Here is a 22,146-nt window from a genome sequence, read left to right as displayed (position 1 = left end):
CGTTTGGCAACTCGAACCTTCAGCTCCCTCCACAGATTTTCTATGGGATTAAGGTCTGGAGACTGGCTAGGCCACTCCAGGACCATAATGTGCTTCTTCTTGAGCTACTCCTTTGTTGGTGTGGCTGTGTGTTTTGGGTCATTGTCATGCTGGAATACCCATCCACGACACATTTTCAGTGCCCTGGCTGAGGGAAGGATTTTTTTGCCACAAATTTAACAGAGTGTTTGGCGTGCGATGCTGGATGTGAGACTCAAGTGAGCGGTGGAAGGTTCTGAAGGATTGATTCCCTGGATACTGGTAGGACACAATATTGACTGTGTGAGGGGAGAAAGAATCGGAAAAGATGGCTTTGGCAACAATAGGCTCGCTACCACCATTTGATCCTAAAAATCAGGAATGGGAGGAGTACTTTAAAATAATGGAACATTTCTTTGCTGCTAATGAAATAACCGATGCCGCTATACAGAAATCCATACCCACAAGCGTTGTCGGTGCACAGACGTACAGCTTAATGAGAAACCTGTTGAGAATGCACTCAAACTGGCCCAGGCCATGGAGTCCGCAAATAGAAATGCACTGGATTTGCAGGCAAGGGACAACTGTGTGCCATACAGTAAAAGAGAGCAGCTCTGCACAAGTAGAATTTCAAAGAACGGAAAGCTGAGGTGCAGCAGCCAATAGAGACAGTTATCGTTTTGAAGGCAAACACGCAGCGTTTGACTGTAAATTCAAACATGAAGTGTTATGCATGTGGGTTAATGGGCCACATTGCGAGGGCGTGCAGCAATAAGAAAACTCAACGGGCTGCAGAAATGAGAACTGGACAGAAAACCGAATACCTCCAGATGCTCTAGCTACCACTCTAATCAGGTGATAGAAAGTGAGAGCGCAGACGTAGAGCAAGCATTCTCAATGTACAGTGTACAGGGGGTGAATATGAAAAAGGTGAAGCCTTTCATTGTGGTAATGGGAATAAATGCATTTAAGGTACCATTTCAAATAGACACAGTATGTTGTGTCACGCTAATGAACAGGTTCCAATTCTACATGTGGAAAAATGTGCCTAAACCGAGAGACACCCCACATTAAACTCAAAACGTACACAGGGGAGAAGATCACTGTGATTGGAGTTGCTGATGTTCAAGTGGAATATCAAGGACAAAATAAAAGTCTGCCTCTCTCAGTAGTAGAAGGTACTGGCCCCAGCTTACTAGGAAGAGGGTGGTTGGAGGAAATAAAATTGAACTGGGATGAAATCAAACATGTCACGACAGAGACATTGACACTACAGCAGGTGCTTTCAAAGCATGACTGTTTTCAAAGAAGAGTTAGGACATTAAAAGGGGTCCAAGCTACCATTCATGTTGTTGCTGATGCTACTCCCAGATTCTATAGGCCAAGATCAGTTCCATATGCCATGAAGCCTAAAGTGGATGTGGAAATTGACAGACTCTTAGCAGAGGATACAATTGTACCTGTCAAGTTCTGAGTGGGCAGCACCAATTGTTCCCATAATAAAACCAGATGGTTCAATCAGAATATGCGGTGACTATAAGCTGACTGTAAAAATAGTTCTCTGGAGCAGTACCCCATACCCAAAGTGGAGGATTTGCTTTCAACGTTAACCGGAGGGCAACAGTTTACAAAACTGCTAATGGATAAAGCTTCACAGAAGTACCTGACCATAAACACCCACAGAGTCTTCTGCACCAGCTATCTTCCAAAGAACTATGGAGGGAATTCTGCAGGGGATACCCAAGGTAGCGGTTTACCTCGACAACATTCTTGTCACGGGAGTCACGAAGGAGGAACATCTCAGAAACTTAGGTGAAGATTTGAGGAGGATGGAGGACCCCGGTTTCCAGCTGAAGAGGAGCAAGTGTACATTGTTAGCTGATGAAGTGCAGTACCTGGGTCACAAGGTGGATGCCAAGGGGTCAAATCTAAAGTGAGGGCTGTTGTGGAAGCTCCAGCTCCGACAAATGTTAGAGCTGAAAGCCTATCGAGGCTTACTGAATTATTATTATCACTTCCTCCCGAACCTCTCTACCCTCTTAGCTCCTCTGCATCAACTGTTGGAAGGATGTGGCCTGGAAATAGTCAGAAAGAGAGGGAGAAGCTTTTGCAAAGTCAAAGGTGTTACTGCAATCAGCTGAAGTGATAGTGCACTAGTCAGCAGACAGAGATCTCATCTTATTGTGTGATGCCTCATCGCATGGTTTGGGGGCGGTGCTGTCACACCGGATGGAGAATGGTGCAGAGAAACCTATCGGGTTCATGTCAAGAACATTGTCGCCAGTGGAGAAAAATTACTCAGCTGGACAAGGAAGGACTGGCTGTCATATTCAGAATACAGAGATTCCACAAGTACTTGTACGGGAGCACATTCACTATTGTGACCAACCATAAGCCTCTGATCTCTCTGTTCCATGAACAAAAGTAGCCAGTACCACAAATGGTCTCTCCAAGAGTTCAACATTGGGCTAATTAATTTAGAATGATATAAAAGCCCCTTTGATATTCTCACAGATCAGATTTGCCCTAAAGAATAATGCCCCTTAGATATTAATTTGGAATCCTCCAAATCAAATTATTGGCAGAGAGTCAGGTCATTGAAAAAATTAAATCCAATATACTGTAGGCCTACCGTAGGCAGACATGAGTCTCACTAGTGTTGAGTAATGTGCTGTAGGTCTTATTTATTTAAAAAGCATATTGAAGTTTGAAGCAATAGTCTACCCGCGTATGATCAACTATTTTAGCACCGTTTTGCATTGCTCTGAGACAAGCATGGGGACTGGTCTTGATAAATCAATGAGATGTTTATTTTCACTGAATCTCCATTTGGATATTGGTTATACTACAATTAGGGTGTGGAAATGTTATGCTCGTAGTACTGTAGCCTACTCCCAACCGTCACATTATACAGCTCCATATTTTATATTCCATCCAAACAGAAACCCTGAGGTTTGGAATAGAAACACCATAATATTAATCAAATTAATTAAGCTCCAATTCTTAAAATCAATCCCATATACTATGTTCTTACAAAAAAGTGTTTTAATTTTCTAGTACAGACAATATTGAAAGCTATCAAATGCTTCTCAGATGCCCTCTGTTGGTCACACTAGCACTAACGCATGAATGGTAACAATGGCTGACAATTAAAAAAACATGCCATAGATTTCTGCAGCAACCAGCAACGTATGCTGCAGTATGACACACATTTTAAAGGAAGAACCACTGTACCTCCACAACCTGATGCTGGCACAAGGACAGCTCTCAATGTGCTGCATACGGCCAAAAGTAAACAGGAAAACGCTCACCCAGAGGCGTCGCACTTAGAGGCCAGGGACTTTAATGCAGGAAAACTCAAATCAGTTTTACCTCATTGCAACGGGATTCTTCTGTTGAAAGAGAGGCGGACCAAAACGCAGCGTGGTTATCGTTATACATTTTTAATAAAGATGATAATGAACAATACACGTAACAAACCGAAACAGCCCTATCAGGTGCAACAAACACAGAGACAGGAACAATCACCCACAAACCCCAACACAAAACAGGCTACCTAAATATTGCTCCCAATCAGAGACAATGACTAACACCTGCCTCTGATTGAGAACCATATCACTCTCAAACACAGAAACAGACAAACAAGACATCCAACATAGATTGCCCACTCAGATCACACCCTGACCAAACAAAACATAGAACATACAAAGCAAACTATGGTCAGGGTGTGACACTCATTTCTACCAGCATGTTATACAGTATGTGCAACTAGTGGGAAAAAAATAATAGACCACCTTTCTCCACACACAGAGACGTGTACAAAACTCTCCCTCACCCTCCATTTGGCAAATCTGACGATAATTATATCCTTCTGATTCCTGCTTACAAACATAAACTAAAACCGGGATCCTTCCGATGGCATTGAGGTGTACACCACATCAGTCACTGGCTTCATCAATAAGTGCATAGATGACGTCATCCCCACAGTGACCGTACGTACCCCAAACAGAAGCCATGGATTACAGGCAACATCCGCACTAAGCTAAAGGGTAGAGCTGCCGCTTTCAAGGAATGGGACTCTAACCCGGAAGCTTATAAGAAATCCTGCTATGCCCTCCGATGAACCATCAAACAGGGAAAGCTTCAATACGGGACTAAGATTGAATCATACTACACCGGCTCCGATGCTGATCGGATGTGGCAGGGCTTGCAAACTATTACAGACTACAAAGGGAAGCACAGCCGCGAGCTGCCCAGTGACACAAGCCTACCAGACAAACTAAATTACTTCTATGCTCGCTTCAAGGCAAGTAAAATTGAAGAATGATTGAGAGCATCGGCTGTTCCGGACGACTGTGTGATTATGCTCTCCGTAGCCGATGTGAGTAAGACCTTTAAACAGGTCAACATTCAAAAGGCTGCAGGGCCAGATGGATTACTGCACTGAAACCTGTCTGAGTCTGGAATACCAACGTGTTTCAAGCAGACCACCATAGTCCCTGTGCTCAAGAACACTAAGGTAACCTGCCTAAATGACTATCAACCGTAAAACTCAAGTCTGTAGCCATGAAGAGCTTTGAAAGGCTGGTCATGGCTCACATCAACACCATTATCCCAGAAACCCTAGACTCACTCCAATTTGCATACTGCCCCAAAAGATCCATAGATGATGCAATCTCTATCGCACTCCAGACTGCCCTTCACACCTGGACAAAATCAACACCTATGTGAGAATGTTATTCATTGACTACAGCACCATTGACTACAACACCATAGTGCCCTCGAAGCTCATCAATAAGCTAAGGACCCTGGGACTATACACCTCCCTCTGTAACGGAATCCTGGACTTCCTGACGGACCACCCCCAGTTAGTAAGTTTAGGTAACAACAGATCCGCCACACTGATCCTCAACATGGGGGCCTCACAGGGGTGTGTGCTCTGTCCGCTCCTGTACTTCCTGTTCACTCATGACTGCATGGCCAGGCATGACCCCAACCCCATCATTAAGTTTGCCAATGACACAACAGTGGTAGGCTTGATCACCGACAACGACAAGAGGGCCTATATGGAAGAGGTCCGAACATGCCCTCATTCTCATCCACAGGGCTGTAGTGGAGCAGGTTGAGAGAGCTTCAAGTTCCTTCGTGTCCACATAACCAACAAACTAACATGGTCTAAGCACACCATGACAGTTGTGAAGAGGGCACGACAAAACCTATTCCCCCTCAGGAGACTGAAAAGATTTTGCATGGGTCCTCAGCTCCTCAAAAGGTCCTACAGCTGCACCATCGAGAACTGGTTGCATCAATGCCTGGTGTGGGAACTGCTCGGCCTCCGACCGCAAGGCACTACAGAGGGTAGCACTTACGGCCCAGTACATCACTGGGGCCAAGTTTCCTGCCATCCAGGACCTCTGTACCAGGCGGTGTCAGAGGAAGGCCCTAAAAATTGTCAAAGACACCAGCCACCGTAGTCATAGACTGTTTTCTATGCTCCCGCACGGCAAGTGGTACCTGAGTGCCACGTCAAGGTCCAAGAGGCTTCTAAATAGCTTCTACCCCCAAGACATAACCCTCCTGAACATCTAATCAATTGGCTACCCAGATCATTTGCATTGCCTCCCCTTTTTACTCTGCTGCTATTCTCTGTTTATTATGTATGCATAGTCACTTTAACTCATACTATTACCTCAATTACATTGACAACCCAGTGCACCCGCACATTGACTCTGTACTAGTACCCCCTGCAGATGTCCATTGCTCGTGTTTCTTGGCCCAGGCAATTCTCTTCTTCCTTATTGGTGTCCTTTAGTAGTGGGTTATTTGCAGCAATTCGACCATGAAGGCCTGATTCACGCAGTCTCCTCTGAACAGTTGATGTTAAGATGTGTCTGTTACTTGAAATATGTCAAGCATTTATTTGGGCTACAATTTCTGAGGCTGGTAACTCTAATGAACTTATCCTCCGCATCAGCGATAACTGGGTTTTCCTTCCCTGGGTCGGTCCTCATGAGAGCCAGATTCATCATAGCGCTTGATGGTTTTTGCGACTACTCTAGAAGAAACTTTCAAGACTCTTGAAATGTTACGGATTGACTGACCTTCATTTCTTAAGGTAATGAGGGACTGTCATTTCTCTTTGCTTATTTCTCTTTGCTTATTTGAGCTCTTCTTGCCATAATATGGACTATTTTCTGTATACCAGCCCACCCTTGTCACAACACAGTGCATTGGCTCACACGCATTTCCACAAATTTACTTTTACAAGGCATACCTGTTAATTGAAACACATTCCAGATGACTACCTCATGAAGCTGGTTGAGAGAAGGGTTTAACACTTTTTTGGTGCCTACATGATTACATCATTTTGATGTCTTCGCTATTAATCTACAATGTAGAAAATAGTAAAAAAATAAAGAAAAACCCTGGAATGAGTAGGTGTGTCCAAACCTTTGACTGATACTGTATAAACTCAGCAAAAAAAGAAACGTCCGTTTTTCAGGACCCTGTCATTCAAATAAAATTCGTAAAAATCCAAATAACTTCACAGATCTTCATTGTGAAGGGTTTAAACACTGTTTCCCATGCTTGTTCAATGAAACAAACAATTAATGAACATACACCTGTGGAACAGTTATGCATTAGGAGGCGCTATTAAAATTTTTGGATGAAAAACGTTCCCGTTTTAAACAAGATATTTTGTCACGAAAAGATGCTCGACTATTATGCATATAATTGACAGCTTTGGAAAGAAGACACTCTGACGTTTCCAAAACTGCAAAGATATTGTCTGTGAGTGCCACAGAACTGATGTTAAAGGCGAAATCCAGATAAAAATCCAACCAGGAAGTGCCGCATTTTTTGAAACCGCCTCATGCCAATGACTCCTTATATGGCTGTGAATGAGCTACGAATGAGCTTACGTTTTCCACGTTTTCCCCAAGGCGTCTACAGCATTGTGACGTCTTTTCAGGCATTTCCATTGAAGAATGGCTGTAAGGGACCATATATAGCATGACATGGTGTCTCCCGCAGAAAATCTCGCGTAAAATACTGAGGTAGCTATTTTTCCAATCGCTTCTTATGAGCCTCGACGGATATATTATCGAATATATATGTTAAAAACACCTTGAGGATGGATCCTAAACAACGTTTGTCGTGTTTCTGTCAATATTATGGAGCAAATTTTGAAAAAAGTTTGCCGTTAAAGTTGCAGCATTTTCCAGTCGATTTCTCAGCCTAGGATGATGAGGAAACGGGAGCTATTTTGCCTACAAAAATAATATTTTTGGAAAAAAGGAACATTTGCTATCTAACTGGGAGTCTCCTGAGTGAAAGCATCTGAAGTTCTTCATAGGTAAATTATTTAATTTGGTTGCTTTTCTTATTTTCGTGAAAATGTTGCCTGCTGCCAGCAGAGCCTAGCATAGCATTATGCCATGATAAACTTACACAAATGCTTGTCTAGCATATTTTGAAAATCTGAAATGACAGTGTTGTTAACAAAAGGCTAAGCTTGTGTTTGAATATATTTATTTCATTTCATTTGCTATTTTTTTGCGTATTTATGTCCGCTGCGTTATGCTAATGTGTTTGAGGCTATGATTACGCTCCCGGATACGGGTTTGCTCGTCGCAAGAGGTTGACACTAACAGCTTACAGACGGTGGGCAATTAAGATCACAGTTATGAAAACGTAGGACACTAGAGAGGTCTTTCTACTGACTCTGAAAAACACCAAAAGGAAGATACCCAGGGTCCCTGCTCATCTGCGTGAATGTGCCTTAGGAGGCATGAGGACTGCAGATGAGACAAGGGCAATAATTTGCCATGTCCGTACTGTATGAGGCCTAAGACATCGCTACAGGGAGACAGGACTGACAGCTGATCGTCCTCGCAGTGGCAGACCACGTGTAACAACAACGGCACAGGATTGGTATTTCCGAACATCACACCTGCAGGACAGGTACAGGATAGCAACAACAACTGTCCAAGTTACACCAGGAAAACACAATCCATCCATCAGTGCTCAGGCTGTCCGCAATAAGCTAAGAGAGGCTGGACTGAAGGCTTTTAGGCCTGTAGGCCTCACCAGACATCACCAGCAACAACGTCGCCTATGGGCACAAACCCACCGTCACTGGACCAGACAGGACTGGCAAAAAGTGCTCTTCACTGACGAGTCTCGGTTTTGTTTCACCAGGGGTGATGGTCAGATTTGCGTTTATCCTCAAAGGAATAAGCGTTACACTGAAGCCTGTACTCTGTACATTGTTTTGGAGGTGGAGGGTCCGTCATGGTCTGGGGCGGAATGTCATCAGACTGAGCTTATTGTCATTGCAGGCAATTTCAACGTGGTGCATTACAGGGAAGACATCCTCCTCCCCTATTGGATTGGAGGGTGAGAGGTAGGGCGATTCCCCCCCAGAAATGTCCGGGAACTTGCAGGTGCCTAGGTGAAAGAGTGGGGTTGCACCTGCGAGGGTAAAAAAAAACACGCCCTGTTAAGAACTCTTTTTTTATATATATATATTTTTTTTATATATATATTGACTTTCAAGTATCACAATATATCAAATTGACATGGAAAATTACTCAATGTCCCCCTCAGGTGGCGAAGAAGTATAATACACCTAAACTATCAAAACCGGGCTGATAAACTGGCTGGTGTTCATGAGTTTATAAACCAATCTCACAGCAAGAACAAATCTGGTGCGGCCCATGGGGAGGAGATGCACTGCAGTACTTAATGCAGCTGATAATACACCAGATACTGACTGTTACTTTTGATTTTGACCCCCCCGTTGTTCACGGACACATTATTCAATTTCTGTTGGTCACATGTCTGTGGAACTTCGATTTATATCTCAGGTATTGAATCTTGTTATGTTCATACAAATATTTACACGTTAAGTTTGCTGAATATAAACGCAGTTGACAGTGAGAGGACGTTTCTTTTTTTGATGAGTTTATATATATATATATTTTTTTTATGGCACACAAAACACTTGTCTGATTCGCACCTGTGTCAGTGGACTAATCTATTGCAGAGGCCGCAGGGAAGGCACAGTCCAAGAAAAAGGGGTTTGTGGCTAAGATGCACAATTTACATCTCTTTCCAGAATGTGCTTTCTCCCGCCATTTCATGTACATTCAGTGTTTAATAACTTTGTTGTTTGAATTATTTGCCAAGTCCCCATTACATATATCACCAGTAGTACATGTACTGTTAATTCCCATAATTTTAAATATACAATGTTTTTTTGGTTACGGTCATTTCTGTTACTGCATTCAATATATTATTATTACTCCAGTCTTTTAACGTTCACATTGTCGGAGTGGAGACGTTTGCAGAGTGCACAACTTATGCTACACGTGAGAAAGACGTTTTGGTTTATTTCATTCCATTTAGAAGTTTTGTCAATTTATTAACTGTTTTGTCTTTGGAGCGCTCCTGTCAATGCCTCGTAAGTAAGGACGAGCACCTGATTATGCATAAAAGCAGACCTAGGCTTCCTGGCCTTCAAATGTAGGTAAATAAATGTGCCCATTTGGGAATCTGATAGTGTTTCTGATTGTCTTAACTCACCACAAATAATGAGCTGTGGAGATTCTCAGTTTGTTAGTGTGAGCTTTAAGACGGACCAGTTGATAGTTGATACTATGTTTTAAGTTAATTGCAGAAAGGCCATGCGCAGCCAATGTGATTTATAGGATATTTATTTGTATCAGGATATTTTCTACCTGCAGGCTGCAATGTTTTTATTTATACATAGTTGGCAATGACAATAGAAGTTACAAATCTAAAAGTATCAATTTCATTTAGATTAACCACATGACAATGATTTTGAAATACGAAGATGTTATTATAAATTAAATTAAACTGTTCCATGAAAATGCGTATATGAAAGCTATAACTGGCACACAGCTCGGTAGAAATTGTCAAATAAATTGGCATTCCACAGGAAAAAGGTTGCCAACCCCTGATGTAGCCTATTACCGGCAACTTCAGGAGCATAATGGCAAAATCTGTGAAGGCCAGCAGGAGCGGTGGAGGATGGTCGGTTATAGGTTTTTTTTCTTCTGGTTATCCTGATCTCTGGCTCCCTCTTGAGTTATTTGTGTCTTATGTAATCAAACAGTGCGCTTAAAGCATCAGGTAAGCTCAGTGCATTTAGATTATTTTATTTAAACACATATGGTGTATATATGGACAAATACACATTGAAAAATGTCTACCAATCGATTAAACCTCTATTATGGCTCTGTTTGGCATAATGATACATAGTCAAGTTTCATTCTAATTGAATACATTGGGAGCTTAATTCAAATCACATTGTTGCTCAAAGTTTGAATTGTAAAAGGCATCTCTTCAAATGTACCATTTAACAAGGCCCCTTCATTGTTTATTTACCAGCCTAACACCACCAAGCTTGCATAGGTGCACATCACTTCAATGAAAGGCACATACACACAAGCACTTCCGAATGAAAGGCACACACATAAACACACTTTACCCACTTTACCCACATGGAAATTATGATGATGAGAGAACATTCCAGAATAGACTCCTACGAGCTCAACATTGTAGTAACTTTGGCAAAGTAAACAACAGTGTAAGAGACAATGCTATGCAAATCTCCGCAATCAATGCTATGGATGAACGGACGGTCATGGTCGTAATCCGGGACAAGATCTGTCAGGTGAGATTAATGGGCCGTCGACAAACTGCTCACAGGCGATGTCACTAATTAGGCCCCAAACTCTCCCCCTCTGTTCGAAAGATGGTTCATTAGACATAAGATTGTATATACCGCACCTCCCTGGTTTTAAAGGCAATCAATGTCTCATTACAATGCCCCCATACATCTTAAACCAATTTGGTTTGGGATTAGGGAAGGAAGGTTTGTAGTCTCAACCCCTCCTTGGTCAATATATTGGTTCCAGGTGCAAGCATGCGTGAGTGGGTATACAAACATACCATATACTCCCACACTCACATAGTGATGTTACATTTGATACTTGAGCTACGAGGCATCCGTAGAAATTGCCGATGTGTGTACCACTTTATCAGAAGTACATCATCACATTTAACCAAAGTGAGGTGTCTGTGAACATGAACAAGTACAAACAGATCAGCTATGAGATGCAAAAATTAATCAAAGAGGCAAAAATACTTTATGGGGACATAGTGGAGTCGCAACTCAATGGCTCAGACAAGAGATGCATGTGGCAGGAACTTCAGACAATCATGGATTATTAAAAAGGGAAAACCAGCCGGGTTGCGGACACCGAAGCCTCACTCCCAGAAAAACTGAACACCTTCTTCGCCCGCTTCGAGGAAAACAACACAGCACCACCTTCTGGGGGCCCTGCTGCTCACGAGGACTGCGGGCTACCAATCTCTGTAGCCAATGTGAGTAGAACTTTCAAAAGTGTTAACCCTCTCAAGGCTGCCATCCTGGACGGTATCCCAAGCCATGTCCTCAGAGCATGCGCAGACCAGCTGGTTGGAGTGTTTAAGGCATATTCAACCCCTCTCTATCCCCCACTTGCTTCAAGATGTCCACCATTGTTCCTGTACCCAAGCAAGCTATGGTAACTGAACTACATGACTATTGCCTCGTAGCACTCACTTCTGTCATCATGAAGTGGTTGGAGAGGCTAGTCATAGACCATATCACCTCCAGCCTGCCTGACACCCTAGACCCATACAGCCCCAACAGATCCACAGACGAGGTAATCACCTTTGCACTGCACACCACCCTCTCTCACCTGGACAAGGGATACCTATGTGAGAATGCTGTTCATCGACTACAGCTCTGCTTTCAAAACCATAGAGCCCTCCAAGCTCGTCACTAATCTCATTAAACAGTACCCGCAAAACACCCGTCTCAACGTCAACAGTGAAGCGGCGACTCCAGGATGCTGGCATTCTAGGCAGAGTTTTTCTGTCCAGTGTCTGTGTTCTTTTGCCCATCTAAATCTTTTCTTTTTTATTGGCCTGTCTGAGATATGGCTTTTTCTTTTCAATTCTGCCTAGAAGGCTAGCATCCCGTAGTCTCCTCTTCACTGTTGACATTGAGATGGGTGTTTTGCGTGTACTATTTAATGAAGCTGCCAGTTGAGGACTTGTGAGCCATCTGTTTCTCAAAGTAGACACTAATGTATTTGTCCTCTTGCTCAGTTGTGCACCGGGGTCTCCCACTCCTCTTTCTATTCTGGTTAGAGACAGTTTGTGCTGTTCTGTGAAGGGAGTAGTACACAGCGTTGTATGAGATCTTCAGTTTCTTTGCAATTTCTCGCATGGAATAGCATTCATTTCTCAGAACAAGAATAGAGTTTCAGAAGAAAGTTATTTGTTTCTGCCCATTTTGAGCCTATAATCGAACCCACAAATGCTGATGCTCCAGATACTCAACTAGTCTAAAAAAATGTATGACTATAATTAGAACAGCAGTTTTCAGCTGTGCTAACACAATTGCAAAATAGTTTTCTAATGATCTTCTTGAGCTTTTTAAAATTATACACTTGGATTAGCTAACACAACGTGCCATTGGAACACAGAAGTGATGGTTGCTGATAATGGGCCTCAGTACACCAATGTAGATATTCCATAAAAAAATCTGCAGTTTCCAGCTACAACAGTCATTTACAATATTAACAATGTCTGCACTGTATTTCTGATCAATTTCATGTTACTTTCAAAAACAAGGACATTCCGAAGCGACCCCACACTTCGGTAGTATAAACATTTGAAGTCATAAGTTTACATACACCTTAGCCAAATACATTTAAACTCAGTTCTTCACAATACCTGACATTTAGTAAAAATCCCGTTTTAGGTCAGTTAGGATAACCACTTTATTTTAAGAATGTGAAATGTCAGAATAAAAGTAGAGAGAATGATTTATTTCATCTTTTTTTTCTTGGGTCAAACGTTTCCGATAGCCTTCAACAAAATTCCCACAATAAGTTGGGTGAATTTTGGCCCATTCCTCCTGACAGAGCTGGTGTAACTGAGTCAGGTGTGTACGCCTCCTTGCTCACACACGCTTTTTCAGTTCTGCCCACAGATGTTCTATAGGCACGAGGTCAGGGCTTTGTGATGGCCCCTCCCATCCCTTGAATTTGTTGTCCTTAAGCCATTTTGCCACAACTTTGGAAGTATGCTTGGGATCATTGTCCATTTGGAATACTCATTTGCGACCAAGCCTTAACTTCCTGACTGATGTCTTGAGATGTAGCTTTAATATATCCACATCATTTTCCTTCCTCATGATGCTATCTATTTTGTGAAGTGCACCAGTCCCTCCTGCAGCAAAGCCCCCCCCCCCCCCCCCCCACAACATAATGCTGCCACCCTGTGCTTCACGGTTGGGATGGTGTTCTTCAGCTTGCAGGCCTCCATATTTTTCCTCCAAACATAACAACGGTCATTATGGCCAAACAGTCCTATGTTTGTTTCATCAGACCGGAGCACATTTCTCCAAAAAGTACAATCTTTGTCCCCATGTGCAGTTGCAAACCGTAGTCTGCCATTTTTATGGCGGTTTTGGAGCAGTGGCTTCTTCCTTGCTGAGCAGCCTTTTTAGGTTATGTCGATATAGGACTCTTTTTACTGTGGATATAAATACCTTTGTAGCTGTTTCCTCCAACATCTTCACAAGGTCCTTTGCTGTTGTTCTGGGATTGATTTGCACTTTTCACACCAAAGCACGTGCGTCTCCTTCCTGAGGAGTATGATGGCTGCATGGTCCCATGGTGTTTATACTTGCGTAATATTGTTTGTACAAATGAACGTGGTACATTCAGGCATTTGGAAATTGTTCAAGGATAAACGATACTTGGAGGTCTACAATTTTTTAACTGAGGTTTTGGCAGATTTTTTTTTGATTTTCACTGAGTTTGAAGGTAGGCCCTGAAACACATCCACAGGTACACCTCCAATTGACTCAAATAATTAAATTAGCCTATCAGAAGCTTCTAAATCCATGACATAATTTTGGGGAATTTTCCAAGCTGTTTAAAGGCACAGTGAACTTAGTGTATGTAAACTTCTGACCCACTAGATATGTGATGAAGTGAATTATGAGTGAAATAATCTGTCTGTACACAATTGTTGGAAACATTACTTGTGTCATGCACAAAGTAGATGTCCTAACCGACATACCACAACTATAGTTTGTTAACAAGAAATTTGTGGAGTGGTTGAAAAATGAGTTTTAATGACTCCAACTTAAGTGTATGTAAACTTCCGAATTCAACTGTATACTATTACATAACATCCCCAAAGAATGTAAGAGGAGCACAGTGCCACCTTGTGGACTGGCTCGGCCACTATATAAAAAATAAATACATGTAAAGTACAAATAATAATAATGACAATAACAATAAAAATAATATATAGCACCAGTCAAAAGTTTGGACACACCTACCCATGCCAGAGTTTTTATTTATTTTACTTTTTTCTAAATTGTAGAATAAAGACATCAAAACTATGAAATAACAAATATGGAATCATGTAGTAACCAAACAACTGTTAACAAAAATCTAATATATTTTTTGGAGATTCTTCAAAGTAGCCACCCTTTACCTTGATGACACTTTGCACACGCTTGGCATTCTCTCAACAAGCTTCATGAGGTCGTCATTATTTATTTCAATTAACATGTGTGTGTGCCTTCTTAAAAGTTAATTTGGGAAATTTATTTCCTTCTTAATGCGTTTGAGCCAATCAGTTGTGTTGTGACATGGTATGGGTGGTATACAGAAGATAGACCTATTTGGTAAAATACCAAGTCCATTATATGGCAAGAACAGCTAAAATACGCAAAGAGAAACGACAGTCCATCCGTAACGTTTCAAGAACTTTTAACGTTTCAAGAACTTTTAACGTTTCTTCAAGTGCAGTCCCAAAAACCATCAAGTGCTTTGATGAAACTGGCTCTCAAGATGACCGCCACAGGAAAGGAAGACCCAGAGTTACCTCTGCTGCGGACGATAAGTTCATTAGAGTTACCAACCTCAGAAATTGCAGACCGAATAAATGCTTCACAGAGGTCAAGAAACAGACACATCTCAACATCAACTGGTCAGAGAAGACTGTGGGAATTCGGCCTTCATAGTTGAATTAAAGCAAAGAAACCACTACTAAAGGACACCAAGATGACCTGGCCTCCACAATAGTAGTAGGTGTGTCCAAACTTTTGACTGCTAAGGTAGGTGCAGGTCCAGTACTACAATGCAATCTAATTACCAGCATAGACCAATAACAGCACTAAATTGGCGCCCATATCTCCAATCACACACATTTACACTTCTCATTCACACTTTTCTGATTTCCTATCCATCACAGGAAGTTGACCAGTGTCCCAGCTCAACTTACATCACTCAGTCTTTTCCACTACGCTTGTATAAGACCAGAATGACAGACAGACAGATACCATTGAGGCTGGGCACACTAACTTCCCTCCCTCCCTCCCTCCCTCCCTCCCCCTCATTGTGTTAGTCTCCCGGCGGACGGCCCCTGGAGGGTGGCAATTGCAGGGCGAGTAAACTGGGCGATGGCGGCGCTGACAGGGGAGGCTGAGGGTAACCAGTAGTGACAGGTGACGCTTGTTCAATTTTCTCTCCCCGCCGCACCTCAGCGAGTGCTCGCCAAGTGACTTAGTGTGACTATCATTTGTTTTTCAACAGGACAATGACCCAACTCACCTTCATGCTATTTATAGGGGCTATTTGACCAAGAAGGACAGTGATGGAGTGCTGCATCAAATGACCTGGCCTCCACCTTTTTTTAAATATTTTATTTATCCTTTATTTAACTAGGCAAGTCAGTTAAGAATAAATTCTTATTTACAATGACGGCCTACCAAAAGGCAAAAAGCCTCAAGGGGATGAATAAAATAATTTTTTTTAAATTAAATTAAAATATAGGACAAAACACACGTCACGGCAAGAGAGACAACACTACATAAAGCGAGACGACAACATAGACGACAAGAGAGACGACAACATAGCATGGCAGCAACACATGACAACACAGCATGGTACCAACACAACATGACAACAACATGGTAGCAACACAACATGGCAGCAGCACAATATGGTAGCAGGAAAAAACAGGGTACCAACATTGTTGAGCACAGACAACAGCACAAACGGGTGTGGTATGTGGAGGATGAGGACTGCAGTAGATGTCTCAGTTAGGGGGGAGTGAGGCCTAAGAGGGTTTTAAAATAAGCAACAACCAATGAGTCTTGCGGTGTATATACAGAGATAACAACTTGTAGACTTGTTTACGTGCTACTGCTGCTGTGCGGTTTGTTGCTAACCTTACTTTGCTACCTGCCAACTTTACGGTTTTATTTTTTTATTAACGTTTAATATTTTTTTTTAAATCCCTCGTTCAACTTTTTTCATTCAACTTTTTCACCCCGGACGCTTTATTTGGACGCTGTTCGTCAGGACCTCCACCAGCCGAAGCTAAGTAGTTACATTAACATTATGCCTTCTAATTGCAGGCATTGTACTCATAATATACAGGAGAACGATCGCCTTATGGCAAGGATAGCCGTACCGCAAGACCAGCTTCGGACGCAATCGTTAGGCAAGTGTAATGTAAGTGTAGGAAAGTGTAGAAAAGGATGAAACCGCGTCTGTGCCACCAATAAGTACAGATAGTAGTATAAATCCCCTCGCACAGTCCCCGCAGCCGGACAATTCTCTCAGGGAAATGATGTAGGAATGCACAATCGGTGTCGCTCATTCAGCCGACAGAAACTTTCAACCTGGTTCTCCCCATTAAACAACGGTTCGGAGTCAGAGGCCCTCTCCCAGTTAGGGGGAGTGATGAGCTCTACAGAAGAGTCTCACTACTCAATCGCTGGTTGAAAACTGTTTTCTGCCCCTCACAAAATATAGAATTTGTAGATAATTGGCCCTCTTTCTGGGACTCACCCACAAACTGGCCTGCTGAGGAGTGACGGACTCCATCCTAGCTGGAGGGGTGCTCTCATCTTATCTACGAACATAGACAGGGCTCTAACTCCCCTAGCTCCACAATGAGATAGGGTGAAGGCCAGGCAGCAGGTTTCTTAGCCAGCATGCCAGCCTAGTGGAGTCTGCCACTAGCACAGTCAGTGTAATCAGCTCACCTATCCCCATTGAGACAGTGTCTGTGCCTCGATCTAGGTTGGGCAAAACTAAACATGGCGGTGTTCGCCTTAGCAATCTCACTGGAATAAAGACCTCCTGGAATGGTCCTGTCATTATTGAAAAATATTGCAATACCTCACATCTCAAAATAGGGCTACTTAATGTTAGATCCCTCACTTCCAAGGCAGTTATTGTCAATGAAGCAATCACTGATCATAATCTTGATGTGATTGGCCTGACTGAAACATGGTTTAAGCCTGATGAATTTACTGTGTTAAATGAGGCCTCACCTCCTGGTTACACTAGTGACCATATCCCCCGCGTATCCCGCAAAGGCGGAGGTGTTGCTAACATTTGCGATTGCAAATTTCAATTTACAAAAAAAAAAGACCCATGTTTTCACCTTTTGAGCTTCTAGACATGAAATCTATGCAGCCTACACAATCACTTTTTATAGCTACTGGCCGTATACAGCGTTCCTCACTGAGTTCCTATCGGACCCTGTAGCCATGGCAGGTAATATTCAAATTTTTGGTGACTTTAATATTCACATGGAAATGTTCACAGACCCACTCCAAAAGGCTTCCGGAGCCATCATTGACTCAGTGGGTTTTGTCAAACATGTCTCCGGACCTAGTCACTGCCACAGTCATACTCTGAACCTAGTTTTTTTGCCGTGGAATAAATGTTGTGGATCTTAATGTTTTTCCTCATAATCCTGGACTATCGGACCATCATTTTATTTTGTTTGCAATCGCAACAACTAATCTGCTCAGACCCCAACCAAGGGTCATCAAAGGTCGTGCTATAAATTCTTGGTCAACCCAAAGATTCCTAGATGCCTTCCAGACTCCCTCCACCTAGCCAAGGACGTCGGAGTACAGATAGCAGTTAGAATTTCTTCAGCTAATGCGATTAGCATGAGGTTGTAATTAACAAGAAAATTTCCCAGGACATAGAGATCTCTGATATTGTTAGAAAGTAAAAATTCTTGTTAATCTAACTGCACTGTCCAATTTACAGTTGCTATTACAGTGGAATAATACCATGCTATTGTTTGAGGAAAGTGCACGGTTTTGATTATGAAAAGTTATTAATAAACCAATTAGGCACATTTGGGCAGTCTTGATGCAACATTTGGAACAGAAATACAATGGTTCATTGAATCAGTCTAAAATGTTGCACATTAACTGCTGCCATCTAGTGGCCAAAATCTAAATTGCAGCTGGGCTGGATTAAAACATGATGGCCTTTCTCTTGCATTTCAAAGATGGTACAAAAAAAATACAAATGATCAGTTGTTTTTTCTTTGTATTATCTTTTACCATATCTATTGTGTTATATTCTCCTACATTCCTTTCACATTTCCACAAACTTCAAAGTATTTCCTTTCAAATGGTACCAATTATATGCATATCCTTGCTTCAGGGCTTGAGCTACAGGAAATTAGATTTGGGTATGTCATTTTAGGAGAAAATTGGAAAAAAGGGGCCAATCCTGAAGAGGTTTTAATTAACTACCTAACTGAGGAACTCAATTTAACCTTAGATGCAGTCGCACCCCTAAAAACCAAAAACATTTGTCATAAGAAACTAGCTCCCTGGAATACAGAAAATACCCGAGCTGGCGCTACACCAAACTGGAAGTCTTCCGACTAGATTGGAATGACAGTACCGTGCAGTATCGAAGAGCTCTCACATCCTATTTTTCCAATTTAATTGAGGAAAATAAGATACTGTCGCAAAGCTAACTAAAAAGCAGCATTCCCTCAGAGAGGATGGCTTTCACATCAGCAGTGATAAATTCATGAACTTCAATTGACGAAAAGGTCATGATCATTAGAAAGCAAATTATGGACTCCTCTTTAAATCTGCGTATTTCTCCAAAGCTCAGTTGTCCTGAGTCTGCACAACTCTGCCAGGACCTAGAATCAAGGGAGACACTCACGTTTTTTAATATCATATCTCTTGACACATTGATGAAAATAGTCATGGCCTCTAAACCTTCAAGCTGCATACTGGACCATATTCAACTGAGCTGCTTCCTCTGCTTGGCCCTCTTTGTTGAACATAACAAATGGCACCCTATCCACCGGATGTGTACCAAACTCACTATAAGAGGCAGTAATAAAGGCTCTCTTGAAAACGCCAAACCTTGACCAAGAAAATATAAAAAACTATCAGCCAATATCGAATCTCCCATTCCTCTCAAAAAAAATGAAAAGCTGTTGCACTGCAACTCACTGCCTTCCTAAAGACAAACAATGTATACGAAACGCTTCAGTCTGGTTTTAGACCACATCATAGCACTGAGAATGCAGAATTATTTTGATACCATTGATCACCTGTCACGATCGTCGTAAGAAGCGGACCAAAGCGCAGCGAGGTGTGAATACATCATTTTAATGGATGACAAAAACACAAAGTAAAGTGAACAAAACAATAAATGAACAACGACGTGAAGCTATATTCAAAATGTGCTGACACAAACACTACACAGGCTACCTAAATATGGTTCCCAATCAGAGACAACGACTAACACCTGCCTATGATTGAGGACCATATCAGGCCAAACACAGAAACAGACAAACTAGACATCCAACATAGAATGCCCACCCAGCTCACGTCCTGACCAACACTAAAACAAGGAAAACACAAAAGACGGGAGACTCTAGCAGCTCTGGACAGGCCGGAGACTCTAGCAGCTCTGGACAGACGGAAGACTATAGCAGCTCTGGACAGACCGAAGACTCTAGCAGCTCTGGACAGACCGAAGACTCTAGCAGCTCTGGACAGACCGAAGACTCTAGCAGCTCTGGACAGACCGAAGACTCTAGCAGCTCTGGACAGACGGGAGACTCTAGCAGCTCTGGACAGACGGGAGACTCTAGCAGCTCTGGACAGACGGGAGACTCTAGCAGCTCTGGACAGACGGGAGACTCTAGCAGCTCTGGACAGACGGGAGACTCTAGCAGCTCTGGACAGACGGGAGACTCTAGCAGCTCTGGACAGACGGGAGACTCTAGCAGCTCTGGACAGACGGGAGACTCTAGCAGCTCTGGACAGACGGGAGACTCTAGCAACTCTGAAGGGCTGAAAGCAACTCTGAAGGGCTGCACCTGTAGGGCTGAAATGGAGAGGCAGCCTGGTGCGGGGGCTGCCACCGGAGGGCTGGTGCGTGGAGGTGGTACTGGATAGACCGGACCGTGCAGGCGCACTGGAGCTCTTGAGCACCGAGCCTGCCCAACCTTACCTGGTTGAATGCTCCCGGTCGCCGTGCCAGTGCGGCGAGGTGAACTAGCCCGCACTGGGCTGTGCTGGCGAAAAGGGGACACCACGCGTAAGGCTGGTGCCATGTACACCGGCCCAAGGAGACGCACTGGAGACCAGATGCGTAGAGCCGGCTTCATGGCACCTGGCTCGATGCCCACTCTAGTCCGGCCAATACGAGGAGCTGATATGTACCGCACCGGGCTATGCACCCGCACTGGGGACACCGTGCGCTCCACAGCATAACACGGTGCCTGCCCGGTCTCTCTTGCCCTCTGGTAGCACAGGAAGTTGGGGCAGGTCTCCTAGCTGGCTTCGCTTTTGGGGGGGGAATTTTGGGGGGCTGACTCTCGGGCTTCCATCCACGCCATCCAGCTCTTCCTTGGGGCGGCGATATTCTCCTGGCTGTACCCAGGGTCCTTTACCGTCCAACTCGTCCTCCCATGTCCATTCCTACTTGCGCTACTCCTGCTGCCACTGCCTGTCACCACGCCGCTTGGTCCTGTTGTTGTGGGTGATTCTGTCACGTAAGAAGCGGATCAAAGCGCAGTGTGGTTTGAATGTATCATTTTAATGGATGACGAAAGCACAAAGTAAAGTGAACAAAACAATAAATGAACAACGACCGTGAAGCTATATTCGAAATGTGCTGACACAAACACTACACATAGACAATCACCCACAACCCACAATGACAAAACAGGCTACCTAAATTTGGTTGCCAATCAGAGACAACGACTAACACCTGCCTCTGATTGAGAAACATGTCAGGCCAAAGAAACAGACAAACTAGACATCCAACATAGAATGCCCACCCAGCTCACGTCCTGACCAACACTAAAACAAGGAAAACACAAAAGAACTATGGTCATAACGCGACATCACCACATTCTTTTGGAGAGATTGGAAACCCAAATTGGTCTACACGGACAAGTTCTGGCCTGGTATGGATCTAATCGGTCGGAAAGATATCAGTTTGTCCTCTGACAAATCAACTGTACATTTCAGTGTTCCTCAAGGCTCCGTTTAACGTGTTGCGACTCGCGACTAGGGGCAGCATTTTCATTTTTGGAAAAAAAAAACATTCACGTTTTAAACGGGATAGTTTGTCAGGACAAGATGCTAGAATATGCATATAATTGGCACCATTGGGTGCTGTTGGGGGGAGGGCAGGCCCACAACAATGGCCGGAGTTGAATGGAACAGCACTTCGCCTTAGCGACTGTTCCCTCTGCTCTATACAATACATATCTGTTTATATTATGTGATGATAAAAGGCTCATACAATACAAATATTTTTTTAAAGGTTTTCTTTCACAGTGATAGCGACTCCGACTGGGAACCCCCGGTGCCAAGCTGCCCGCTCTACCTCTGCCCCCTCTACTCCTGCCTCCAGTGGTGTTCATATGCCACAGTTCATTACTGCAGGCATGACTGTGCCTCCGGGCCAAAAGGGCACAGCATGGAGGCGTCGTTGTGTTCTGTGTCACATGAAGTCCCCATCACCTGCACCACTTGTTCAGTTTGCCTCTGCTTTACATCAGAAAGAGACTGCTATGGGACATGGCACAGGCAGCAAAATATTGTGTGGAGGACTTCCAAACGGTCTACCCATGTTTTTTTTCTAATATTTTTAAAAGATTTTAATATTGTTTTTGTGTGTGTTAGAATTGCCTTTTGATATGTTGTATATAGTTATT

The 22,146-nt window shown here is 43.1% G+C and overlaps 1 protein-coding gene across 1 annotated transcript in view; it reads right to left on the bottom strand.

Annotated features, from left to right (window-relative positions):
- LOC149972030 (MAM domain-containing glycosylphosphatidylinositol anchor protein 1-like) overlaps nucleotides 1–22,146 on the bottom strand; it is a 73,892-nt gene that overhangs the window by 22,896 nt on the left and 28,850 nt on the right. The window lies entirely within an intron of this gene.

This window comes from Oncorhynchus mykiss, chromosome 25 (genome assembly GCF_057628025.1).
Source record: "Oncorhynchus mykiss isolate SJ-2025 chromosome 25, ASM5762802v1, whole genome shotgun sequence".
Taxonomy (NCBI): Eukaryota; Metazoa; Chordata; class Actinopteri; order Salmoniformes; family Salmonidae; genus Oncorhynchus; species Oncorhynchus mykiss.
Note: the sequence above shows the minus strand (reverse complement) of the source record. Positions and strands in the feature narration are given on the sequence as shown.